Here is a 10,502-nt window from a genome sequence, read left to right as displayed (position 1 = left end):
AGGAGAGGTGGGACGAAAATTAACCGGCGAGACTACCAACTGCTCCATTAGGAGTAGACTAGTAAGCATGCACGTGCAACGCACGTCTCAAACAAAATATGTTTACATGATATAATACTAAAATGATTTTTACAGAAAATTCAGATCGCTACTAAATGTTATCATGTCACTCAAATTGTTTTTTCAAAAAGTGCGACATATTTGTGATCCAACACACATATCATAAACATGTCTTCACATAAAATTCACTGTCACATAATAATTATATTATAATTGCTACAAGAACATATTCTAAAAACCGCAACTAAGCATGTTTTGAAGGTCCATCTTTTGAAGCAATGAAGGTCCATCTATAGATGCGATCAATGATGCTTCGTTCAATGTATGGGATATTGTTTTGAGCTTCATTCTCTTCCTACTTTAAAATATGCACCAAAAATTGCTTCCTCAGTTGAAAACCATCCTACATTGGCATTATACAACATTGTTATAACAAGTTGTATGTGCAATGTGTATACAAATAAGCATGGTGTAAATAGTCACCTGGGGTATGGGAAAATATAGCTTTCCATCGCACAATGAGTGCATGTAATTAAAAACCAAATAACCAGACAAGGCACTGCATATATGAAATAAACACATAATGTGCGTTGAATGAATCAACTAATATTGTAATGAGTTTAAAAGAATCATACCAGTGTGAGTTTGTTGGAGCATCATGAACTATGCATTCCCATTTAGAGATATCATCCTTGAATGTAGGGTTTGCAACTTCAAGCGCAAGGTTTAGATTGTCGGCCACGGTTTTAAGTACATTCTTTCCGAAAGTAGGTATTGGTATCGGATCGAAAATTGAGACAACTTTTCTATTTTGATCCAAGACAAATAATAGAAATAACCCAAACATATACTAAGGCAATAAAATCTGCAATGATGAAATAGTTTAGAAATACATAGAATATTAATTAAGACCAAGTAAAGCACTGTTACAAATGAAAAAAAATCTTACCATATCACATTGAGAGATATGATAGTCATTACTGTCAGGCCAGCTATGGAACAACCGTTTCAATGTAGCAATTTCCATATGTTCACGATGACTTGAGTCTCGTGCATAATGGAACATGGACTAAAGTACGAATGAGAAAATATTAGTGCAATGAGAAAAAAATGTAGTACGTGATTATAGTAACTTACACAAAAGTTCAGATCCATATAGTGAGATGGAATGTCTCTGAGAAGCTGGACTTCGTGGCGCGCTAGTATTCGCACAGCCATATTAAAGCAATGAATATCCATGTATTCATCATTGCTTAATATGTTTTTAATTTGTCTCAAATTTAAGCTAATAGGGTACGGATCAGAGCTTTTCACCCATTCTCTCCTGTAAAATCAAAATTCTGTAAATTATAATGACATCAGAGTAATTTGTTGGAATAGAAAATGAAATAAAAAATATGGCTTACTCTAGTAGAGCGACATCATCAACCATACTGATGAACAAGCAAAGTTCATCTATTAAATCATCGTTTGTTGGGTTGACAGACGGTGAAAGAATAAATGACCGCGAGATGAGCTCAACTTCTGTTGATGTATTTGATATTTTGAAATTCTCAGGGGGTCTATCCAGAATCATACATTCTGTGGGATCTGTGTTGTTATCGTCCTCTTCCATGTCTCGATTTCTTATATTATCATCATTCAATTCTGAGTCCACTAAAATGACAGCTAGTTTTGTTCTAAAATCTGTCATATGTTCCTATTAAAACAGTAATAAGAGTTAAATAGTGATACAACATAGAATAAATATAATGATACACAGTAAAAAATACCTGTGTAGGAATGTCAGACAACATATCTCCAGTGAAGTACTCCATCAAATTTACCATCCACAGACCACAAGATGACCTGCATGATTACAAATAAAACTTAAATAAACTCAATCATTTTTAATCAAATTTATAGATATTTGTATAAAACAACTTTTAGAATCATCAAATGATCATGACTGAAACAAGCCGTGATGAAAACAAAATTTTCACAAACTTAGTGAACCGGACATGCCCTATGAAATATAATGTGTATTTAGATGATCTAACACAGTACGGTGTATTTTTGTTTCGGACAACGCCACACTCACTCGAAGCTCAGTCAAACTCCCACCGCCCCCTCATTTCTCCTTTCCTCCCCATTCTTCCCTCATTCGTGGCCACGACATCCCCATCCAAAGGCGGCGGCCCGGCGATCTGCTCTGCGCCGCCCCTCACTCCTCCTGGCGACGCCGGGGCCATCCACCGCGTGCGCTCTCCTCTTCCTCCCCATGGCCGCCTTGCTCCCCATCACCTACGCCCACTCTGGCAGCCCCCAACCCTAGTTCTCTCACACCCCGTAGGGAGAGGAGGAGTGAGGCTTCTGGGCGAGGAGGTGCTGCTGGGCGAGGAGGCACTTGATTTGCGTTCGCCGGCGCTTGATCTGCTCCGTCGTGGCTCCGGCGACCTTACCCTGTGGCTCCGGGACAGGAAGGCTACCCCGACGACATACAGGTCCGCCCCCTTCTCCTCTCCTCTTGGATTTCTTCTTCTTCCCTTCCCTGAGATGGTGTTCGTGCTGGGCTGCAGGAGACCTCAACACGCCAATGGATGCAGCCAGCCTCCAACTCACCACGCACCTGCACCAACTTGATGCAGGGAGAGGAGGAGTGAGGCTTCTCTCACGGGATGACGCCCAGCCATGGGGCAGCAGCAACCCAAGGTAAAGCCTCCCTCTACCTCTCTCTCGTTTTGATTTCATAGGTCTGGTTCCCTGATTTTTCTGCTGCTCTAGATTCACTTGCATGCTTGACTGAATCTAGTTGCTCTCAGGCCCTACTGTTCAATGAGATAGGCATTGCACTGTTTACCAATTAATTTGCTTGCCTACAGCCACATGGTCCAGAGATTGAATTGAGATATTCAGACTAAGTTTAATGATTTGCTGGTCATAATTACTGAATTTCGCTTGGTGCTATCACTGTCGGCCTCTAGTGCTGAATCAGTTGGTCACTGTACTGTTTACCAATTTAATTTGCTTGCTTGCCGCCACATGGTCCAGAGATAGAAATTCAGATATTGAGACTAAAGTTTAATTCAGATATAGAAGGTATACCAGTCTCTTTGCAGTTTGCTCTTAATACACTCTTCCCTTGGCCATGATGAGATGTTTAAGTCTTTCCACTTATCAGTTTTTAGTTCCACTTGAAGCGATGCATATTCGAATACATTTTCTAGTCCTTTGAGCTGTTGAATGAATAAATGACAAAGTATTAGCATCACAACCGAACAATAACAGAAATCGTCTTATCAAAAGATGGTGCGGTGGGACTAATGACTAACCATAGCGGTGAGGTCTTTGCGGCTCATTCTTGGGCCTAGCGAGTCGAGCACCTGGATGCATCGCTGCCCGGCATTTATAACTGCTAGGTACCAATGGAAGTGTTCAATGTTAACTGGAATGAATATCTGAAAATAGGGTTTTTGTTAGTTTAGGTCCCATCTATACAAACATTTATATGGAACTGAGACTCACCATATCATGTTCCAAATAAGTTGTAGCTCTGTTTAATACCCATCTTGGTGTGTCATCCCGTATAGAGCTAAATTCCTTTATCATCTTAGAGATGCATGCACTCTCTAAGAACACACTTCCACCTGACCTCATCTGTAGATGCTCTTTAGCACTTATGCAATGTATGTATGCGTCTATGATCTGCAATATGAAGTGCACACCTTAGTCAGAGGAGTGAATAGAAACTCATGTTAAAACAGCAGTCTTGTCTGAAAGACACATATACTTACTTCGTCGCCAAGGAATTCTTCGGGGAGTAATAGACGTTCTAACTGTTTTCTTTGGAGATGTGAGTCGTCGATGCTCACTAAATTTCTTTTATCGTTTGGTTCAGACATGATATTTTCAATCACAAACCAATCATCGCCAGTGCAGGCGTAATCTATCATGATGTAAGTAACAACATTTATTAATGACAAAGAAAATAAATGTAGCAAAAGCAGGGCATAGAAGGATTTGTCCGTGCCTTCTGGAGCCACCACGTAGTCTTGTGCCTTCTTAGGTTTGTTATGCAGTCGGATAGGCTTCCCTGTATGTGCCCCTTCCATGCGAGACGTTAGTTCTAATTCTCTGTCCTCAGTTGCATCCATTTGTTCACTTGTTTCATTGAAGGTTAATTCCTGGAGGCAACATTGCAAAGAATAATGGGTATGCAGGATATAATATACTTACAATTAGACCTATTTGGGACATAGTTGGAAAAGAGAAGATACCTCTGTCACTTCAGAGTCTTCGGAATCACTCGACTGCGTGCTCTGCTTTTTCTCCACTTCTTTGTCGGCTGTTCCATTTGATTCTCTCATTGTGTCCCCTATAGTGTCTGCCCCTTCGGTGCCAAATGTTTGTGCTAATTCCTCATCCCGAGCTGACTGCATTTGTTCACTTGTTTCGTTCAAGGTTAATTCCTGAGAGCAAGATTACAAAGAACAATCAGTATGCATGGTTTAATATAATTAGAATTAGAACTATTTGGGACATATACTTGGAAAAGAAAATATGCCTCTGTCACCTCGGAATCTGTGGACCGCGTGCTCTTCTTTTTCTCCACTTCATCTTTGTTGGCTATTCCATTTAATTCTGCAAGTTTGTCCCCTACAGTTTCTGCCCCTTCGGTGTCGAATGTTTGTGCTAATTCATTGTCTTGAGCTGGCTGCATTTCTTCACTTGTTTCCTTGACGGTTAATCCCTGAGAGCAACATTACAAAGAATAATCCCTATGTAGTATTATAATATAATGAGAATTAGAATTATTTGGGATAGTTGAAACGGAAGCATGCCTTTGCCACTTTGCAATCCGTGGCATGTGTGCTTTTTTTTCTGTACTTCATCGTCGTCGTCTATTCCATTTGATTCTTCCTCGCTTCGTACCTGAAACACACATAATATAATATTACCCGGTACTTACTGGTTCTTCATCGCTTAGTAACTGAAACACATAATAATATAATATTCTTCAGTACGTATAGAAGAGCAAATATTATGAAGATGAATAAAGAATCGTAGGTATGATATTATGATACTATAGATTACATATTGTTTTGTCCCCCCTGAATAAGAAGAATAATAATGGCATGTGAAATTAAAAACCGCCTTTGTCGGCTTCGGTTTTGTATGCTTGTGTTAGGATATCACCTCATCAATCTGCATATTTTCTGTATCTTCCATGATGCCTTGTTCTTCTATTGCATTTGTTGACTCGGTGTTCATATCTTCATCTTTGGTTATCATGCATTCAATCTGCATATTTTGTGTATGCTCGTCCTTCGCTCCTTTGTCGATGTTTTCCTGAAAATCAAAGCATATATTATTATCACGTCATACACATTCAGCCCCTATGTTTTGTTAGCTTGAAAATCGATCTTATATGTTGGGTCGCAGGGAGTACATCAAAATTGTATGCACATATCTGCTCATGTTTACTTAACATAGTGGTATCAGGACATCCTTTCCAACTAAATTTCAGTATCTATTTCTTTTTTTAATTGTTCAGTAAACTTTTCGAGACTAACTTGCGTGACTATTCTCTCTAGTAATCAGGTGGATCTTGCCCAAAGAATTTCCTAAGTCACATAATGAAATCTCTGTAACTTTGCGGGATAACACAAGGCATGTTGATTCACTTCGTTGGATCACCTCTAGCGACTATGTTGCCTTGTAGATGTGAAATCGTGAATAGGATGTAATTATCGAGAGATATCATTATTACCACGATGATATCAGATTGATCCGTAGAGGCCACCGGGGATTGTGACGCAGACATGGGGGGGACGATGGTAGTTCACCACGGACACATGTGTACGGCAAGCTGGACAGACTTGCGGTGGAGGAGGCCGGCGCGGCGGAGGGGTGTGAGGCTGCGGCAATCCTTCGCGAGAGAGGATGAAGGAAACCCTACGGTGCAAAACCCGTTGCTTCTGTGGGCTCCTGATTGAAAGATCGTTCGCTGTAGGCAATATGTAAGGCGGAAATCAGGGGAAGGACTTTCATAGCGTGAGGAGGCAAGGGAATCGTGATTGTTATCTCAGGCCCCACGCTTTCCTTTGATCTATCTTTTTTTGGCAACTCCTTTGATTTATCTCAGGACGCATGTTTTTTTTTTGCTTTTTTTATACCCTACGCACATAGAATTAATTGAGTTATTTTCGTAATACATGTTTATGCAGAAATATTGCTCGGCTCATCAGAACGTTTATCTATTTTTTGTGTGCTTTCTCTTATACCTTTTTATTATGTACATAAAGTTCATCATTCTCTACAGAAATATAATTCTTGTATCCTTTGTCTTGGCAGTTAGTTAATTATGTGCCCTCAATGGCCGTGTTTGACAGGAGGGGCCAAGGAAGTGCTTTCGATTGTTTCAAGACTGAGCTTGATAAAACGGCATAATCCACTATTCCTGAGATCAAACCATGCAACCTTGCAAATATTGTACTACAGCCCAAAGCTATTGGGACTGGTGACATCATAGGTTTCCATGTTATGAAGAAACCATCAAGGTGAGTTCCGTACTTATGTTTTATTATTATTGCTGCTCACGTGTGTTCAGAAAAATTGATTGCTTTCTTGGCCCTTTATCTCTTTTTGTTCATTGTTGCTTATGCTGTCTTCAGTGTTGTGTTTACACATTATTATCGACGGTTGTTAGTGTTAGGGACTGAGAATACTTAGTACTCCATGATGACCACGTCCAGTCAAGACTGAAGTTGACACTTCTTTCTTCCATTTATATGTTAGATGGATCGTTTCAATTTAGTTAGTTCACGTGCGCTTGGCAATTCAACCAGTTATATTTGAGACTGAGGTCGAACAATCACATATGCACTTCAGAGAAAAACAGCCATCATAAGATTGCAATATTTCATTATTTCTGTCAATGATCCCAGCAGCTTACATTTTGCTGGTATAGCAATCTTATGTTCTGGAATTTACAGAATAAATTGAAATTTCTACGTTCCCAAATGAATGCTATAAGTAATCAGAACATGAACGGAATAACAAGTGTGACACATTTAAAGTCTATACTTTTTCATTTCGGGACAGTTAATATGTCAACGATTTTTACAAATAAATCACACTAATAAACGACTCTAACATAAAGAGTCGGAGGTCACATCGACATCATTTGTGTTTCATGCCTATTATGTAGTGCGCTGTTATGGAACCTGCAAATAAAACAAGAGAAAAGTGTTATATTCAGAGTTAGTTATATAGGTACAAAATCGAAGGTGCAAAGAAAACACGAACTATTGCACGTACCTCACCCCTCTAAAACATCTCTGTAGACAATGTTTTTGGTGCTTCTCCCAGATTTATCAACCTCCTTGTTAGGCTTGGCTAAAATCCGTGTCGTCTTTCTTGAGACACCCCTTGACAATGCAACATATAGTTGGCCATGTGAGAAAACAGGTTCTGGAAGGTAAATACCGACATTTGGGATGGTTTGACCCTGTGCCTTGTTAATGATCATCGCAAAACTCAGGCGGATGGGGAACTGTTTTCTCTTAAGCTTGAAGGGAAGTGAGGTGTCCTCCAAGGGCGACATAGGGATCCTAGGTATGAACACCCTCTTTCCAGCATGCTGGCCACCAACAATCTCTGCATCGATTGCATTATCCTGGAAGGCCCTGATCATAAGCCGTGTTCCATTACATAGCCCATTATGAGGGTCGAGGTTCCGTAGCAAAATGACCGGGCAGTTGATTTTTACTCTCAAGACATGCGGGGGCAACCCATTTGGTGTGATCGAGTTTAGGAAGTCAATTGTGTAATTATTGTGGAAGTCATCCTCGATATAGTCAAAGCTATGGTACACCTTTTCTTCGCCCGGAAACCTGGAGAGCATCTTGTCATTCAGGTCATCTACATGCTCATTTTTGGTCGAGAGAATTGCACGTGTGCTCATGTACTCTCTCGACCTAGCATTGGTGTGCAGGGATGGGAAGACATCTTCGATAAGCTTGTTAATAGGTTCATCATCGTCGGTATAAGCAATCACAATGTCTTCAGGGAGATGCACATAGTCGTCGCCAATTGTTTCTTCCGTCCCATTGCCGATCCGTAGGAGGTATTCCGAGAACCAAGGGTCTGTCTGTGCCCGCATATTGCGTGTGAGGCGTATCTTGCGGATCTTCTGCCACAGATAGGATCTCAACAGTGTAGCATCAGTGATCTGTGCTCTTGTCCCTCGGGTCACAACGGGGAGGACCTGCCTGAAATCGCCACCAAAGACGACAACCTTTCCACCAAATGGTAAAGAACATTCCATTATATCCTGCAGCGATCTATCAAGTGTCTCAACTGCTTGACGCTTTGTCATAGCAACTTCATCCCAAATTATCAAGGACGCATGTTTAAGCAACTTTGCCGTACCACTCTGCTTTGTGAAGCTACACATGTTGTTGTCAATGAGCTTGATTGGAATTTTGAACCTGGAGTGTGCAGTCCGGCCTCCAGGCATTATCGACGCTGCGATACCTGATGTAGCAGTTGCGATCGCTATTAGACCCGAACGGACCTTTGCAAGCAACGCCTTGTACAGGTACGTCTTCCCAGTGCCTCCTAGACCGTCAACAAAGAATATCTGGCTTTTTTGGTTTGTCACATGATCCATTATGTCATTGAAACCAGCTAGTTGCTCATTGTTCAAACAGCTGAATAGATCTAGATGTTCTTGGTCCACTTTGACCTGTCTCTCCTCTGTTACCTCTGTATTGTCAAAGTTAGAAGAACCATCTGCGTCAACCAGATCCGGAAGTCCATAGAGTTTAATATCCTTTCCCATGGATTGCAGCAGATCCCTGATATCCCTAAGGACCATTTGCTCAAGTGCTGCCTCATTCGATTGAGTACGGCGATAATCTTCAGACATGGATGCTAGATGTTTGTCCCATAACTGACGGATTTGTGTTGCCTCACAGAATGCCAATATAGTCGCAAACAACCGTCTAAGAGCAGTAGGCATTTGAAATGTCCCAGCCTCCATCATGCAATCATCAAGTGTCCTGTCGTGCTCAATGAGGCCTAATTGCTCACACGCCTCTCTGAAGGACCCGCATGCCTTGCCATTTACTGTTTTTAAATCATCAAATGAAGTGGCACCTCGGACATGGTTTAGGAGCACCCGCAAGTAGTACCTCTCTCCTTCAGCAGGGGTGTGCATGCACCAATCTTCCAATCTGTGATCTCTTATTTTTTTCTCGGTTGCCACTTCTTATTACTGGCTATCCACCTATAATGTTCTGGGAACTCTCTGTACAACAATTTTCGTGCCTCTGGATACTTTTGGTTCATCCCAAAGTACTCGGTAAGCATGGATTTGGAAGAAGATGGTCGAGCGACAACATCTTCCAGATTTTCATAAGCCTGAAATGCGATTGTATGCATGTTTGGCAAATGAAGCTGGAGCTGCAACACAGCTGGGCTGACACCAAACATTTTAAAGCCAAAAATCCTGTAGATAGCTTCGGGAGGAGATATATAGCGTGCATCCCTATATTGTCGAATTTCATCAATGATTCCCCCGTCATTGATAATATCCTGCTCGAACGCAAATGATGCCTTATCATGCCCTTTGTAGATGTATTTGAATAAGTACTTCACTGCCTTGATGCTCGAGCATGCTTCGACATTAATGTGACAGTTGTATGTCATCAGCAGAAATGGGTTGTAAGGGACCACCCATCTATTGTCCAAATCTGCTCCTCTGATCCTAACTCTCACCCCATCATCCCTCCTTCTATAGATGGGATATGAGTCTTTCCCTTGTAATGTAGCATCACAGAAATCTCGCGGGTAATGAAACCGACATTGTCCATCTATCATGCAAGAGCAACTTTTCTTGAGCGCGCCACATGGACCATGCAACATGTGTTTGACCACCAGATCATGGAGAACAGGATATTTATTTTTGTCGGGTATTTCTGCCGATATCACCCGATCATAGTCATCCGGGGTCCTTAACTTACTTTTAGCTTTCATGATCAGAAGTATATGCTCATGAGGGAGGCCTCGTTTCTGAAACTCAGTGACATGTACATAAGCCGCAACTTCTCCAAAATGCTTACCCTTAATCAGTAAGTCCATCATGGATCGTTGTTTAGCTCTGTATACTCTTGCCACAAGGTCTGGACGGTCTTGTGGTAGCTGTCCAGGCAACAATTCAATAGTTATCTCCTCCCAGTAGGGATTGCATGTCATCGTGACAAAATAATCCGGTTTACCCCATCGTTGAACTATTGCCATTGCATCCAGGAACCTGCGTTGCATGTCACGGTCACCACCAGGAAAGGTACGTGGAAGCACGATTCTCTTGCCAATACGATCACCGCGTGACTCGCCAGCGATGACGGTGTCAACAAGGCCCTATAATAAATCAATATTTGACGCCAATTAGTATACCA

This window comes from Aegilops tauschii, chromosome 3, assembly GCF_002575655.3.
Source record: "Aegilops tauschii subsp. strangulata cultivar AL8/78 chromosome 3, Aet v6.0, whole genome shotgun sequence".
Taxonomy (NCBI): Eukaryota; Viridiplantae; Streptophyta; class Magnoliopsida; order Poales; family Poaceae; genus Aegilops; species Aegilops tauschii.
Note: the sequence above shows the minus strand (reverse complement) of the source record.